The following is a 17,364-nucleotide window of genomic DNA, read 5'->3' as shown; positions in this document are numbered from 1 at the left end:
AGGTGGGCTCGGGCCATTATTCCATCTACTTCGTGGTTCCCAAAAAGGACAGCTCGTTCCGGCCCATACTGGATCTGAAGGAAGTGAACCGCTCTCTGCGGGTCAACCGATTCCGCATGGAGACGCTGCGTTCAGTGATTGCTGCGGTACACCAGGGGGAGTTTTTGGCTTCCCTGGATCTGACGGAGGCGTATCTGCACATCCCGATACGTCCGGACCACAGACGCTACCTACGTTTCAAGATCCTCGGTCAGCACTTTCAGTTTCAGGCCCTACCCTTCGGGCTCGCGACGGCTCCGCGGACCTTCACCAAGATCATGGTGGTGGTTGCGGCGGCCCTCCGGCGGGAGGGGATCTTAGTGCACCCCTACCTGGACGACTGGCTGGTGCGGGCGAAGTCCTTCTCGCATGGACAGGCCTCGGTGGCCAGAGTCTTGGAGATGCTTCGCTCTCTGGGCTGGGTTGTGAATCTCCCCAAGAGTTCCCTCGTCCCATCCCAACGCTTGGATTTTCTGGGGGCGACCTTCGACACTCAGCAAGGCATGGTCTTCCTGCGTGCGGACAAGGCACTCTCCTTGAGGGAGCACGTCCGTCAGTTCGCGACTTTGTCGGAACCCACCGCTTGGAATTATCTACAGCTTCTGGGAGTGATGGGGTCCACCATCGACTTGGTGCCCTGGGCGTTTGCTCACCTACGTCCACTGCAGGTGTCCCTGCTGTCGCGATGGAAACCGGTGTCACAGGAGTATCAGGTGGATCTACCCCTCCCTCAGTCAGCTCGAGACAGTCTGGAGTGGTGGCTGGTCCCGGCTCACCTGGCCCGAGGCGTCTCCCTCGACGTTCCTTCTTGGGTGATCGTGACCACCGACGCCAGCCTCGTGGGGTGGGGCGCTGTCTGCGAACGAAGCGCCACACAGGGGACGTGGTCCCCGGAGGAGGCGAGGTGGCCGATCAATCGTCTGGAGACCAGAGCAGTACGCCTCGCACTTCGACGTTTCCTCCCTCTGATTCGGAACTGAGAGGTACGGGTTCTTTCGGACAACGCCACCACGGTGGCATACATCAATCGTCAAGGCGGAACGAGGAGCGAACAGGTCTCCGCCGAAACCACGCTCCTGATGGAATGGGCGGAACTTCATCTGGTTCGGCTCGCGGCCTCCCACATCGCCGGCGTGGACAACGTGCAAGCGGATTACCTGAGTCGTCAGCGGTTGGACCCCGGCGAATGGTCCCTTTCCGACGAGGCGATGACGCTCCTGGTTCGCCGTTGGGGAACGCCGCGACTAGACTTGATGGCGACCGCCCTCAACGCCAAGGCCCCGCGCTTCTTCAGTCGCAGAAGGGAGCGCGGCGCGGAGGGGGTGGATGCTCTAGCACTGCCGTGGCCGGCAGATCAGCTACTCTATGTTTTTCCTCCCTGGCCCTTAGTGGGCAAGATACTCCGCAGGATAGAAACTCACAGCGGTCCCGTGATTCTGGTAGCTCCGGAGTGGCCGCGTCGTCCTTGGTTTGCAGACCTGCTTCACATGACAGTGGACGGACCGTTACGCCTGAGTCATCTTCCTCGGCTCCTGCAGCAGGGTCCGGTATTTTTCGAGCAGGCGGCACTCTTTTGTCTTGCGGCTTGGCTTTTGAACGGCGCCGCCTCCGCAGACGAGGCTACCCGGAGGTGGTAATCTCTACGATGCTCCGGGCCCGCAAACCTTCTACCTCTGTTGCTTATGTGCGAGTGTGGAAGGTCTTCGAGGCCTGGTGTACCGATCATGGGGCCCGACCCACGGAGGCGTCGGTACCTCTGATCCTTCAATTTTTGCAGGACGGGCTAGATAAGGGTCTTGCATACAATTCCCTACGTGTGCAGGTAGCGGCCCTGAATGTTCTGGTACAGACACCGGTCGCCCTTCCTCTCCAGGCGGATATCGCCCGTTTCCTGAAGGGGGCCAAACATCTACGGCCGCCGGTCAGGGACCCTTGTCCGTCGTGGAGTCTTAACCTGGTTCTCCGGGCCCGAGCGGGCGCTCCTTTCGAACCTCTGCAGGAGTCTTCTCTTAAAGACCTCACTATGAAGACGGTCTTTCTCGTGGCAATATGCTCTGCCCGTCGAATCTCGGAGCTGCAGGCTCTTTCCTGCAGGGAACCCTACCTTCGCATTTCGGAGGCGGGGATCTCGCTGCGTACAGTACCTTCCTTCCTCCCGAAGGTGGTCTCTTCGTTTCACGTGAATCAGACGGTGGAACTCCCGGCGTTCTCTCCAGAGGAGTCGAGGTCTCTTCGTAACTTGGACGTCAAACGAGTCTTACTCCACTACCTGGAGGTTACCAATGCCTTTCGGGTTTCCGATCATTTGTTTGTGCTCTGGTCGGGACCTAAGAAGGGCTCCTCGGCTTCAAAGACGACCATCGCCCGCTGGATCAAGGATGCCATCTCGTCGTCTTATATCGGGGCCGGTCGGGATCCGCCCAGGGGCGTTCGAGCTCATTCTACACGCTCTCAAGCAGCGTCTTGGGCGGAGTCTCATGCCGTCTCCCCACAGGAAATTTGCCGGGCGGCGACGTGGAAGTCGCTGCATACCTTCGCTAAGCATTATCGCCTACACCTGGCGCCTTCGGCTCCTGGACACTTTGGCGATCAGGTTCTCCGAGCAGGGCTCTCAAGGGCCCACCCATAGTAGGGAAGCTTTGGTACATCCCACCGTCTGGACTGATCCTGGTACGTACAGGGAAAAGAAAATTATTCCTTACCTGCTAATTTTCGTTCCTGTAGTACCATGGATCAGTCCAGACGCCCACCACGCTGGGATCTTGCGACCTGCTCGGATTCATTGTTATCTCCTGTCTCTTCTTTCTTCTCTCTGGTTCTCTCTCAGAGTTGTACAGCTCCTCACAAGTTGACGTTGGCGACCTCTTTTTGTTAGGTCATGCCTGTTTTATTGTTATTGAGGTTGATTTTCATCAGGGTTTTGATCCAAATTGTTTTGTTATTGCTCTTTTGGGCTTTGTTATTCACGATACTGAGCTCCAGCAGAGGGTGAGCTGGTATAGGAGGCGGAGCCCTCGAGCTCTGTTCTGACTCCATCTGCTGGACGGGGGACATAACCCACCGTCTGGACTGATCCATGGTACTACAGGAACGAAAATTAGCAGGTAAGGAATAATTTTCTTTTTCTGATGGCCAAAATCATTCTATTGTGCCCAGTGTGGTAGAAATAGCTAGATACTACTACATGGGCACAGCAATACAATATCATGGCCACGATAAATGTGAATTAACTTTTATTCCATCTCAGACCAATGACTTAACAAAATACAGGATTAATGAGATAAGTGCTTGAAGTTGGAAGGAGTATGACCAAAATGACCTTGCATGCCAACTTGGGCATAATCTCACATGCAAGGCCATTAGGGTAAGGCATGCCAAGTAACATCAAAGGGTAAGCTCTTCAAGATAGCCATGCCATTGAATATCCCAGCTAAATTAGCTGGATGAGTTTATCCAGCTAACTTGCTGAGCCATATAGCGGTTGAATATGGACCCCAGAATTTTTTATTTTTTTTCTGCAGAATTCTCTCAGGAATAACACTCAAGACACAGCTTCCACACGCTACTATGCAACCTCTACTGTAACTAGGGCCTCTTTATCTGCAGGCTCCTATGCTGCTGTAGGATTTCCTCAATGCCTGGGGACACACTAGCCCAGGGTTAGGCAAGTTTGATCCTCAAGTTCTGCAAACTGGTCAGGTTTTCAAGATATCCAGGGCTGGTGCAAGGGAATTAGGCACCCTAGGCAAACTTTCAGTCTTGCTCCCTTCTCCTTATGTATCTGCCTGTCAGTGGCAACTCTGGCACAGGATTCTCTTCCATCTCTTGCGCCATTCAGTGTCCATTTCTCACTCTCCTCTCACCCTCTGTCAAGTCCTGCATTGCTTCCCTTTACTCTCTGACTACATTCCCAGCATCCTTTCTCTTACTTTTTCTCTTATCTTCTTCCCACCCACCCCTCTCCAGTGTCCTCCTCTTTCTCCCCTTCACTCTCAGCTCAGCATACCAACAATACCCCAGTCTCTTTGTCCTCTTTAAGCAGTGCCCTGCATCCTCTATCTTTCCACCCCTTACCTGACCAGCATCCTCTCTTTCTTTCTCTCTCCACTCTCCCTCACCCGCAGCACCAGCACCACCACCACTCAGCACCCTCCATAATTCCCCTACCCATCCAGCTTCCTCTCTGCCTCCACCCCCTACATCTATCCAACAGCCATTCCCTTTCATGTGGTGTTGTGCCTTAACAGTAGATAGGCCCTCCTTAATTTTGGCACCCTAGGCAACTGCCTAGTTCATCTAATGGAAGAACTGACCCATTCATTTTGGATATTCTGAAAACCCGACATGACTGGAGTTGTCTAACTTGAGCATCTGCACATCATCTTGGGCAACTCCAAGGTGTGCCTGACATGCAGTACCCAGAAATTTCAAGCATGTCTCCAGAGACCTAGTACTTTATTGTTTTGGCTCAGTAGCTCCTTCTTTCTCCTCCTTCCAGCTCAGTCAGAAGCAGGGCTAGGATCCTGGCATCATGAGCCTGCCCTTCATTGCAACCTCCCTGTGAATTTCCCCCCATTTTAGATCCTTCCAGTATTCCCAATCTAGTTAGTGCAGCAAAAGGTCTGAAACCAGGAACCATGGTAACAAGGCTCTTTCCAGCACCCTGTACTATGGGCTCATATTAGCTGTTGCCCTTAACGATGATAATGACTGCCTGTCACAATTGTATGCAAATCTGTCTCATGCATAGTCATTGTGGATACTCTGAAAACCTGGCCTGTTTTTGGCTGTCGAGGACCGGAATTGGCCACTCCTGCTGTGTAGTCTTGAAAGCTGACTTACAACATTTTTGGATAACTTTAATATTAGTTAGGTAAAAGGTATGACAACTTGCAAATAAAAACATTAGTTTTCTTCAGAACTAACACATCTTCTGGAACTTTGTACTGTACTCATTTATTTTGAAAGCAATCTTAATATCAAGAAAAAGGAGTAGACTGGATCCTACTGTTGCGTCCGTCAGGCTCAGACGATTTCACCCAACATGCCTCACCTTTCTCTCAGCTTTCTCCACCAGCCTCGGGAGTGTGGCGTCCGTGGTGTCTCCCTGCCGCACCCTTCGGCTTCCCCGGAGCGGCTCTGGTGCGGCGTTCGACCATCTTGACCCGAGGCCTCCTAGGGTGCGCGCGCGTGCGTGTTCCTACCTATGTAGCAGTGTTGGCGCGAACCTCAGGGGTGTCCCCCTCGAGTGACGTCACTGCTTCCACATATTTAAGGTTGCCCATTTGCTGACTCTCGCCGAGTTAGCAAGGATCGGTATTCCCCGGTCTGAAGCTACTCTGCCGCTTCTATCCACTGGAAGCTATCTTCACCCTTCGGGGTTCTCTAACCTGGGTACCTGTTCCTCAGGAGTCCTCTGCTTATTTATAGGTGCCTATCCTCTTACAGGTATTCGCTCCTCGAGGGTCTGTGTGTCTTTCCTGGTGCCTGCTCCATTCTTCAACCTGCTGAGAGTGAGTACAACCTCTACCAGTCTGTCTCTCATCAGTTCCTTGCTACCTCTCTGCATCAGGCCCTACACCACCATTGTGGTGTAGGACCACGGACTGCAAACACCTATCCTCTCCCGCTCATTGGGATTCTCTCTACTCAGCTACGGGAGTGTGTTTAACATCTGCCGGTCTGTCTCTCCTACAGTGCCTTATTGGACATCTGCATCGGGGCCTTACACCACCATTGTGGGATGGGTCGCCTTTGCCAAGGATTACAGACTGCTACCAGCTAACCTGCTCTCTACTGCCACCTCTGGTGGTCATCCTAGCTGTACAATAAAAGAAACTATCTCTGAGTTTGTGCTATCGAGTCTAGCCCGGTGCATCAGTCTCCCTATGGGGCTCCTCCCCGTAGAGATAACATCACTGTTGCCCCTGGGAATCCACCAAACACCTCGATATCATAACACCTACAAGTGATCTACAGGTCACAAGAGCCAGCTCTGCTTGCCCATTGACTCTGATTCTCACCCAGAGAACCTGTCCGTCATGTGATCTAACTCTACCCAAACAACAATGTTGTCCTTTTCCCCCTTCGAAGCTGTCATGTAAATCAGGCACCAAAAATGGTCACCAGATTTTTCAGCACAGAGGATGTTTTCAAATTACATCTGCAACGTTAAAGTTACATTTTGGTGTGAAAGTCACTATGTGACTTCAAATTCTTCATATTTAACTGGTTTCTTTATGGTTGAGTGAAGAACAGCTGGTGGTAAAGTCTTCAAATGGGTTCATTTTGTGCATAGCTTGACAGGAATGAACTGCTCTCGTAAACTAGGGTATGTGGAGACCAGTCTCAGTATCAGTCCAGAGGCACCCAGTACAAACAGCTGATAGGAGATTGCGCTGGTGTTGATCTTGGCTGATGGGAACCTCGGCTTGAACCAAGTCTCCTGTCTAGTAAAGAGCTGGGGAACAAACAGTTGACAAAATAAAAAAAAAAATGTTTCCCGGTGTTATTTCCCTCCGCTTGACGTGTGCATCCAACGGGCCTAGTACGAGATTTGGGAGGGATTCCTTTTCCCTCGCTCTTCTTTTTCTCATGGAATGCGGCATCACCTTAAAGAAAAAGGCTCAATTGGGTGCACCACCATTGCTTCTATAGGTATTTAAAGTAGGCCCTGATATGGAGGCAAAAGAGGGTTATAGAGAGACAAAGATATTAAACACAGGCTTCAACCCAAGTTCAAACAAAGTTCTAACAAAGCCGCACGCGCCACCGGCGGCCACGCGCTGCTTCTAGCCCAATTTTAAAGGGCCTCAGGGCGTCTCAAGTGAATGACATCACACTCGGGGTGTGGCCAGCAGGATCCCCATTGAGGCAGGGAGCACCTCACCTCGGGTAGGACAGTTAATATTTTTGCAGGAAAACAATTTAGGCAGCCTTTCAAATCCCTTTCCAGCGTCACTCTTTCCTCCTCACCTCGTTGAAACGCCGGTTCTAGCCCGATTTTAAAGGGCCTCAGGGTGTCTCAAGTGAATGATGTCACACTCGGGGTGTGGCCAGCAGGATCCCCTTCAAGGCCGGGAGCACCTCACCTCGCTAGTAGATGTTAGGGAAGAAGTTTCACCCAACTTCTCCTCTGAACTATTAAAATCTCTGTCCCTGGTATTTCGGGTTCCACCAATTAATCCAGCTTGAGGATAGGTTGTTGGAGCAATTGCATATACAGGAGGGAGGTAGCTCACTAGGAAGTGGTGAGAAAGGTGTTGTAAGGAAAATAGATGCTCCTATTAAACAAAAAATAATTGCTGAAGATACCGAGAATGCTGTTTTGGTATCAATTGGTGAGGAAATGGGGAAGGTTAAATTAACAAAAATTGATTTGATCAAACCTAAGGAAATTTCATTAGACTCAATATGGGAAGCCTTACAGGCAGTTAATACCTATGGGGCGGATTTTAAGAGCCCTGCTCGCCTAAATCCGCCCAAAACCGGGCGGATTTAGGCGAGCAGGGCCCTGCGCGCCGGTGAGCCTATTTTACATAGGCTCACCGGCGCGCGCAGACCCCGGGACTCGTGTAAGTCCCGGGGTTCTCCGAGGGGGGCGTGTTGGGGGGCGGGCCCGGTCATCGCGGCGTTTAGGGGGTGGGCCCGGGGGCGTGGTTACGGCCCGGGGCAGCCCGGGGGCATGGCCGCACCCTCCGGACCCGCCCCCAGGTTGCGTCCCGGCGCGCTAGCGGCCCGCTGGCGCGCGGGGATTTACGCCTCCCTCTGGGAGGCGTAAATCCCCCGACAAAGGTAAGGGGGGGGCTTAGACAGGGCCGGGTGGGTGGGTTAGGTAGGGGAAGGGAGGGGAAGGTGAGGGGAGGGAACGGGGGTAGGCTGTGCGGCTTGGCGCGCGCCGGCTATACAGAATTCATAGCCTTGCGCGCGCTGATCCAGGATTTTAGCGGATACGCGCGGCTCCGTGCGTATCTACTAAAATCCAGCGTACTTTTGCTTGCGCCTGATGCGCCAGCAAAAGTACGTCTATTCGCGTTTTTTGAAAATCTACCCCAATATGTTTAATCAAATGGCTCCATTACATGATTTTATTGAGAGGCACGATACTAGAATAGATAAAATTGAAAAAGATGTAAAGCAATCTCAGAAATCTATCCAGAAGATAGAAATTGAAATAAAAGAAAAATCAGATATTTATACTTCCTTAATTAAGGAAAATCAATTATTAACATCTAAATTAGAACAACTGGAGAATCAGTCAAGGACAAAAAAAATCTAAGATTTATTAATTTTCCTAGAGATCAGTTTACAACTCCTAAAGATATGTTAAGAAAATATATGCTGGATATTCTGAAAATTCCAGAACAAGCTATACCAATTACATTTAGGGTATTTTATATCCCTCCCTATAAAAAAGGAGGCGAAGTAAATCAGAATGAGTCACAGAAATTAGTTGCAACAGAACCATCATTGTTAAATTTAACAGAAATTATAGAAACTTCTTAGGAAAAAATTATTACTCCTGCTACTCTTATAGTATAATTTCTCCTAGAATCGGATAAGCGCGCAAAGTTAAGGGGGGGTTAGATAGGGCCGGGGGGGTGGGTTAGGTAGGGGAAGGGAGGGGAAGGTACAGGGAGGGGGAGGGCGAGGGAACGGAGGCAGGCTGTGCGGCTCGGCGCGCGCAGGCTGCCGATTTTGCGCAGCATTGCGCGCGCCGACCCCAGATTTTATAAGATACGCGCGGCTACGCGCGTATCTTATAAAATCAGGCGTACTTGATAACTTTCAAGAAGGATCCAAGATGGCCGCACGTATTGAGACCTGAGCGGACGGTTTTGTCTAGCTGTGTTTTTCCTGTTGAAACAAATGCCTGCTAAGAGGAAAGGAAAAGTTCGGACTTACCCTGCCGAACTTAAGCCTGCCATGACTATTCAGACTGAAATCACCCGCTTTGTGAGTCCTGCAGTCTTTCAGAGAACCGAGGAAACTGGTGTGCAGGGCAGCGCAGAACAGCTGCTCGAGCCGGCAGAGGAGGTGTCTCTAAGCCCGGAGCAAAGGGAGCCACCAACGCAGAGCGGAGTGGAGGAGGTGAGGGGTGGAGGTTTGGAGGCTTGTGCGTCCGACCCGATTCCAGACCCCACTTCACCGATCTCCGAAGGGATAAAACCGGGATTTCAAACATCAAGCCCGGTGGAACATCGAAGCGCCGGTGGGCAGACTGAAACCAGTGTAAATCTGGGAGAAGGTACGTCCTCGGGAAGCGGAATGAAAAAAGATCTAATCATTATCCCTTCGAGGCCTGCTCAAGTGACTCTAGACTCCTTATGGGAGTTTATGGCTGGCATGGCTTCAGCAATAAACACTATGAATGAGAAATTGGAATATACTAGTTCACAAAACGCTCAAAAATCTGTTGATGTGCAAACAGAGCTAGACGGATTAAAGGAGAAAGTTAGCGGATTGGAAGAAGAAAATAAGCAATTTCAACTATATAAAATTGCAGCAATAAAAGACAGTCAAGCGCTCTCTAGACGTATGGAGTTTATTGAGAACAAATCTAGATATTTGAATCTTCGTATCATCAATTTTCCCAAAGTGGTGGGAGAAATCCCCTACACCACTTTGAAGAGATTTTTTATTGAAAGCTTGGAATTGACTGAGTCAAATATGCCTTCCATTAACTCCTGCTTCTTTCTCCCCTTGTCGACGCGCCCAGAGAACCCTGAAAACGCTCCCTTTGCAGGGAACCTAACAGGATTTTTAGAGGACTCGACACTGGATGTTATAAACAGAGGGACGCTTTTGGTGTCCTTTATAACTGTTAAAGATATTCGCCTAGTAATGAAAGCATATTTTAGAAAATATCCGCTGAATTTTCATGAGGCAGCTGTAAAAATATTTCCTGATCTTGCACCAGCTACCCAAGCCAGGCGTCGGGGTTTTTTATCCCTTAGACAAGAGGCTAGGAGGCTGGGATATAACGTAAAAATACAGTTTCCTTGTAAATGCTTTCTCATGAAAGATAATGAGCGATTTGTGTTTTTCATACCTAAACAATTACAGGAGTTTATTGAAGCCAGGAAAACTAACATCATAACCTAAATATAGATTTTGACTGCAGTTTATGTGCAACCAGTAAAGCTAGCTTGTTAATTTCCTTATATGTTCCTTAAATGGTTTCTGGATCCAAAATCATTTTCTGCTGGGAGTGAAACTGGAATTATATAAATAATGGTTAAAGAATTATATAGATCTTTTGCATACTAAGGTTGTGTTTAAAGATATGAATATAAATTTTTTTTTTTTTCCTTATATTGAAGTGGCAAAAGAATTGTATCAGCTTTGTGTAATGAAAGTATTCACGGTGTTTCTAATAAGCAAAATATATTTATTTTTGTTTATGTATTAAAATGCAATAAATAAAGAATTTAAAAAAAAATCAGGCGTACTTTTGTTCACGCCTGCTGCGCGAACAAAAGTACGCGCTCGCGCAACTTTTTAAAATCTGCCCCAGTATGTATTTCTGGAGCCTGAGCAATTAGAGAAATTGTTAACCTCTAGGGAGGAATCTACTTAGTTTTCTGTTTGTGAATCCAGGATATAAAAAGATATCTCCACTACTTTCTATATTATTTGTAAAATATTTGAATGTAAGTTACAGCTCTGTAAATTCCTAACAAGAATCTCTCAGATTTCATAGTATGAATAAGGTAATAGTATAGAATAACTTATGAAGTTGTTAAATACAATTTACTTGTGAGAAATTTAATATGCTATGCCTTATGGTAAGGATTAATCCTTATTTGTATTTAAGTTGAAAAATCAATAAAGAGATAATAAAAAAAAAATGTTTTTCAGAAATAGATCTACCACTTTTTTAAATTTGAGAGTAAGCATTTTCCCGGATTTCTCCAGGGTAACGCAAAAGAGAAGGAAAATATTCTTGTCCTTAAAAACTAGAGTGGTTGAAATTGGTGCAATGTTTCTTCTTAAATTCCCATGCAAGTGTATTGTGAAATGGCAAGGTTTAACACATATTTTTTATTCTCCAGATCAATTACTTGCTTTTTTATCAAACAAGAAAAAATTGCCACCTAGTTCTTCACCGGTAGAGACTGAGCAGCAAAGTTAAGGTATTAGGTCCCGAAAAGAATAAATAATCTCTCCGAAAGAAAAAGTAGGTAATTTTTCCTTAATTAGATATATATAACTTTTCCTACAGATGAGAAATAGGTTCTGAGTGAAGACTAGTAAATATGAGAGATTTATATAAATATTGGAGTTAATACTTGCTATTATGAAGTGTTCTTATAAAATGTAATAAGAAAATGTTAGTAATTATGATGATGTGATAGCAAGTGTAATGTATTATATACTGGTAGATGAAGTGTAATTAAATCTCTATATGTATTTCAATCAAGATATTAATGCTTGTAAATTCATGTGAAAATTAATTTAAAAAATGTTTTTCTAAACATGATTTGCCAAAACAAATGTTTTAAAAATTGTAATTTTATAGAAAGTTGAGTGAAAAGAAACCAAAGCAAGACCAAGAGTAAAATGTAACTGCTGCAGGGATGCCTGCACAGGTAAGGCTTAATCAACTCCCTTTCTCCCCTTCTGCTCTACCTATGGACAAGGCCACAAATGCTTATTTACCCAAATACATATGCATATTTTATGCCTCTGGGAGCACATATGCACTCCTGCTCAGAGTTGGTATAAGCCTAGGCCATAGGCTTCTGCAAAAGCACGACTCCCATAATTTCTTTTTAGGAAAGATCTTCACTCTTTTAAAAATACTTGGTGGTAAAATAACAAGCTGGCAGCAAACCATTTTATTTTACTCTATCACCTAACCCCTAAAATATATATATATATATAATCTATCTATCTATATCTATATATATAGATATAGATATATATATCTATATATATAAAGAAATAAAGGTTATTTGGGAATCAAAATTGCAGACATCTACTATTGTGAGTGTACCATCTTGTATCCAGTATACCCTGTCTACTTACTACTTCTAGTCTCTCTCTACAGCTCAGCGACCCAAAGATTATATTCCAGTATCAGAAGGATTTCAGCCTTGCTGGACACAGCGACTCACTACTGCCACCTCTGGTGGTCCAGCTTCCAGTCTAATAAAGAACTATTGTGTTTATTCTAGCCTAGCCGGTGGTTCTTCTCAGGATTTCCTCCTGAGGGCGCTGCCATCGGCCCAGGGATTCACCGTTTCCTCCAAGTGGTCATTCCTTTCACTATTGTCACCTTGTGGGAGCCAACCACTACAGACCACTGACTCCGCTCACGGAAGTATTATATAGACAGCTACTCTTCTTTCTCTGAGACTTGCCAGCAGCTTATATATATATACAGATTGCTACTCCGTAGCGGGGGGCATAATAGATTGCTATCTCAATAGCGAAGTACTATATACCTATTGCCAATGCCTCTTCCTTGGAGAGTTCATCCATAACAGATTGCTACTCCTTAGTAGATTGATATAGCTTGCTACTTCCTTTCATTATAGGAGCATCTAACAGCAGTTTGCTAATAGAATTACAGATAGCTAACTCCTCCCCTCTGGAGGAGCAGGTCATGTCATATCGCTACTCCTTCCCCTTTCAGGAGCACAGCAGAACGGTTTGCCAACTCTGCCCTCCTGGCGGAGTAAGCGACAGCAGATTACTAACTCCTCCCCTCTGGAGGAGGTGAGCGAAACAGATTGCTAGCTCCTTCCCTTTGGAGAAGGAGAGCGTAACAAATAGTGAGATGTGAAGGTATGAATGGAGGACCCTGTTGCCGCCTTGCAGATATCCAGTAGTGGAACATTGTTCAAGTGGGCAACTGATGCTGCTGTGGCGCGTATCTGATGCGCCTTAGGCTTACTTTCAAGTTTGATGGAACGTTTATTATAGTAAAATAGAATGCACTATGATAACCAACTGGCTATAGTCCTTTTCGAAACAGGTTGGCCCGGATCATTGGGGTTAAAGGATAGGAACAGTTGAGAGTGCCTAGAAGTGGACTGATTCCTTTGTTTACATTACATTTAAGAAGTAATATCTCAAAGAGATAGTAACTCAATAATATACCTGGACTTGACCAACATTACTCAAATAATGATTTTATTTATGAAATTGTAACCTAACTTTATTGGCACCTGTTAGAATGTACGATATCCTACATTTACTTACATTAGTCTATGTGCCTATTTGTAAACCGTTGCGATGGTATATAACTTAGCGACGGTATAGAAAAGTTTTTAAATAAATAAATAGTAGGCTAGAGCTCTTTTACAGTCTAGAGTATGTAGACGTTTCTCTCGGTCATTGGCATGCAGCTTTGGCATAAAAATGGGGAGAGTGATGGTTTGATTGAGATGAAAAATGGAAACCACCTTAGGGAGAAAGGTTAAATACTATTGCAGGCCACTGTATTTCCTCCATTACACTCACAAAAGTATTTTAAAGTGTGTTCTGTGTATTAATACCTTCTAATAAAAGTAGTTTTAATCTCCTGAGTTTTGGGCTTGTTTTTTCGGCAAATAGAGCTTGTTCTTTCATGATTACTTAGCAACCCTGCTGTTGTTGCTAGTCTTATTCTTTCTCTTAACCCTGTCTGATCTTGTACGTAGACTTTACTTTAGTGTCCTTTCTAGTCTGTGTTCTGTCTTGGTTCGTCTGTCTGCCCTTGTTCTGTTGATGCACTCTCCTATCTCTTTTTGTGTGTGTTGTGGGCACCTTTCTGTCCCTTGCTCCATTGAACCTTGCTGCCTTTGGGGCTGACCATGTCCCTGTTGCTGTGCACCACCGGTTAAGTCCTGCCAGCCACCAGAACCGGAGTACTCAACTCGAAGGGGAGGTGGCTGGTCAGGCAGACCTGGACTCCTAGTCAGCTACTGAGGGGTCCAGCCTACTCCTACCAAGGGGAATATTCAAACACTGACCAACCATGGCCTGACATCACGGTGAAACCAGATGTACCCCTTGTGAGAGGCAAAGTTAACTCCCTCAAGCCTGGTCTAAATTTTTCTGACCCAGACTTACAGCTTCTCAGGTATGTGCCTCTTAAAGATCCTGTCTCTTTAAAAAAAAAAAAAATAAAAAATTCTGATATTAGAAAATATGGACAGTAGACTCACAGCCCTAGTATTAATGCTATAATCACTGCTCCTGTAGCTCCTGTCTGGGAGTGCAAGAAGTGCTAATATACGAGCCGTTACAGAAAACCGCGCGGGAGAGCCGGCAAGTGCACAGGCCACTCTCCTGGGTGCGTGATTCAGGAAGCCCAGGTATGCTAATTAGCGTCCGCGGTAAAAAGAGGCGCTAGGGACACTAGCGCGTCCCTAGCGCCTCCTTTTTGACAGAAGCGGCGGCTGTCAGCGGGTTTGACAGCAGATGCTCAATTTTAGCGGCGTCAGTTCTCGAACCCGCTGACAGCCACGGGTTCGGAAAACAGATGCCGGCTAAATTGAGCATCTGTCTTCTAACCCGCGGGCAGATTTAAAATTTTAATTTTTTTAATTTTTAATTTTTTTTTACTTTTGGGGCCTCCAACTTAATATCACTATGATATTAAGTCGGAGGGTGTATAGAAAAGCATTTTTTTCTACTTTTCTGTACACTTTCCCGGTGCCGACTCAAATTAATGCCTACCTTTGGGCAGGCGTTAATTTCTGAAAGTAAAATGTGCGGCTTGGCTGCGTGTATCTTGCGATCGGAAGATATGTGCACAAAACAGATGGTATGCGCACAGTCAGGTGGATGCTCACATGCGCATATACCATCGATTTTGTGCATGTACATTCCGATCACAAGATATGCGCACACGGGCCAAAACTGATGAACCAAATGGACAAAAAAACCAACAAATACGCATCCCTAGTTGTTTGTCATCTTTGCTATGTCTCTAACCTAGCTCCCAGTAATCTGGTACCTGCTTAGTATAACCAGCCAGCCTAAGAATATCTGGAATCCATCCTTTTTGAGGGAAGGGTACTATGAGGACATTGGCTGCTGGGTGGCTCTCCTGCCTGCAGGGTTCCTCAGTAGGCCACAGTCTGAGTTGCACAGGCTTATGCCTTGGAGACTCTTTTGACTCAACACTACCACTTCCTCAAAAGGCCTGATTCATCCACAGTTCCCTGCCTCACCTTAGAAGTTCAACCTCCCAGCTTTGGCTTTTGTACCTAGTCTTATTCTTGATCCTGACTGATCCTATACTTAGGCTCCTTTTTAGTTTTTTCTGTCTTTTTTGTATTTGTGTTTGCCTTCATTTGTTGCGGTCATCTTTCTGTCCATTGCATCCTTGCTGCTTTAGTGGGCATCATTGTCCCTGTAGGCGTGCAGCACCGCCTGCCACCCACCTGAACCAAAGAGCTCAACTTGAAGGGGAGGTGCTTAGGCAGAAGATCTTTACTCTTAGTCAGCTACTGGGGGTCCAGCCTACTCCTGCCTTGGGGATTATTCAAACACCAGCCAGCTGTGTCTTGACAGGGCCACAGTGAAAAAAATAAGCTTAAAAAATGGCAGTGTGTGCATCCTACCCAAGCCCCTTCCCTTTGACAGAACACCCCCTGGGATTTTAAACCACCTTCTCCTGTTTTCCAAATCCCCCCACCCCTTGAGAATCCCCAATAAAGAACATCTAGACCCTAGGATCTAGTGGGCCCCCCCCCCCCCCCCCCAATTAAGTAAATCCCTGATGGAGAAGACCAGCAGGGAGAGAGGAGAGCTGGCCTCAGTGAGGGGACCAGGCCTCTGGGCTGGCCATGTTGTCAGGCCCCCTCATGGATAAGCTAAGTGGGAGCCAGGAAGGTTCCTTGCCCTGGCAACTTTTGAAAGGTGGCCTCTGCACCAGGACCTGGTGTTGGGCCTAGGCTGATGCTGTGGCAGCGGACCCGGGTCTAGGCTGAGACTATGTCATCAGGACCTGGCCTCAGGCCTGGACCTAGATCAAGGCCCCAATGATAGGACCTTGTCCAGAAGTTAGGTCCTGTTGCCATGCCTCAGCCTAGTTCCAGGTCCGACATCTAAGGATTTTTTTTTCCATTTTTTATTTTCAAAATGAAACAAAAATAAAACCAACGAAATCTCATTGGTTTTTCTATCATTTCATTTTGAAAACATTGCAAGACAAAATAGGAAATATTTCCTAGCGTGTAGCCAGATGGACTCAGGACAAATGGGTATTGTGCTCTTCTGCTAGCAGATGGGAGACGGAGTTAGACTTCAAAGCTGACGTCATCCTGGGTACATATATCCCTGTACTGACCTCAGTTCCTCAGTATCTCTCCGTTTCCTAGCAGATGCGGACACTATACCACATACTAAAATAGTGTTAACAATTACAGCAAAGAAGAAAGAAATTTACCTTTAAGAAGATCGAGCCCCACTCTCCTGCAGTGAAACCTAAGGGTCCCTCCCCCAGTTGAGAATTCCTGAGGTGATTTCCAAGATCCCTCAGAGGTGAGCCTTGGTCCGGTAGCCGGTTCCCGGTGTGGACTTAGCCCCTAGGGTGGCTGAAAAGCAGTGGGTGCAGAATCGAGCGTGGCAGTGAAGGTATTCCCCTCTCCCCCCCGCAGCTGGAAACCACTCGGTAAGCACCGAGACAAGGTAAAGGAGAAATCTTTCAATTCAGGTCTCCGGTCTCTAGAGCTCGGATTGCCGTACCGAAATTTTCTTCCGGTGAGATTTTAAAGGGGCACCGATCGGGTTGAGAAGCCCTGCTTGGGCTAGGCCCCGATCCGGTGCAAGGGTCTACACACGTGGAGACCCTATATTGTTTCATCTCCTATTTTGTTGCAAATGAATGAACATCCCTAGTTCTTTATGGTTGCAGTTTCCTCTACACATAGTTAATATTCTGATGTAAAAGCTTATACTTCCCCCCAGCACCCCACTATTAATAACAAGCATTCCACTTCTGTGCCTCCAATTCAAACGCTTCCCCCAGAGTCCTTTGTTCTTTTTAAGGTCCAGCAGAGTTTTTGCATAAGAGAGTCCTCAGACTCCCTGTGAATCCAATCTACCTCAGCTGCTGCATAGATTTTGCTTCCAGTTGGAAAAATACAGCATCTTGATGCTATGTGCTACTAGACTGTTACTGAGAGTGGAAGTTGCTCTACAACAAGGCTATACAAATCCCAGGCCACTGGCTTGTCATGGTAACTAGAAATTTTGCTATGGTGCCCATTGCTTTCATACCCTGATGGAAGAAAGGTTGCTGCCATTGTGGTAACAACTTTATCTTTGGGGCTGCACCACGTGGCTCAAACTAACCAAGAGCTGCAGCATGTGAACACCTGCACT

General features: G+C 46.8%; 1 long non-coding RNA gene across 1 annotated transcript; it reads left to right on the top strand.

Annotated features, from left to right (window-relative positions):
- Window positions 1-5,514: 5,514 nt before the first annotated feature.
- Window positions 5,515-12,148, top strand: LOC115092216. Its single transcript, XR_003856947.1, has 4 exons — window positions 5,515-5,552; window positions 11,094-11,218; window positions 11,561-11,630; window positions 12,092-12,148. It is a non-coding gene; the product is annotated as an uncharacterized LOC115092216 (long non-coding RNA).
- The last annotated feature ends 5,216 nt before the right edge of the window (window positions 12,149-17,364 follow it).

Source organism: Rhinatrema bivittatum, chromosome 5 (genome assembly GCF_901001135.1).
Source record: "Rhinatrema bivittatum chromosome 5, aRhiBiv1.1, whole genome shotgun sequence".
Classification (NCBI taxonomy): Eukaryota; Metazoa; Chordata; class Amphibia; order Gymnophiona; family Rhinatrematidae; genus Rhinatrema; species Rhinatrema bivittatum.
Note: the sequence above shows the minus strand (reverse complement) of the source record. Positions and strands in the feature narration are given on the sequence as shown.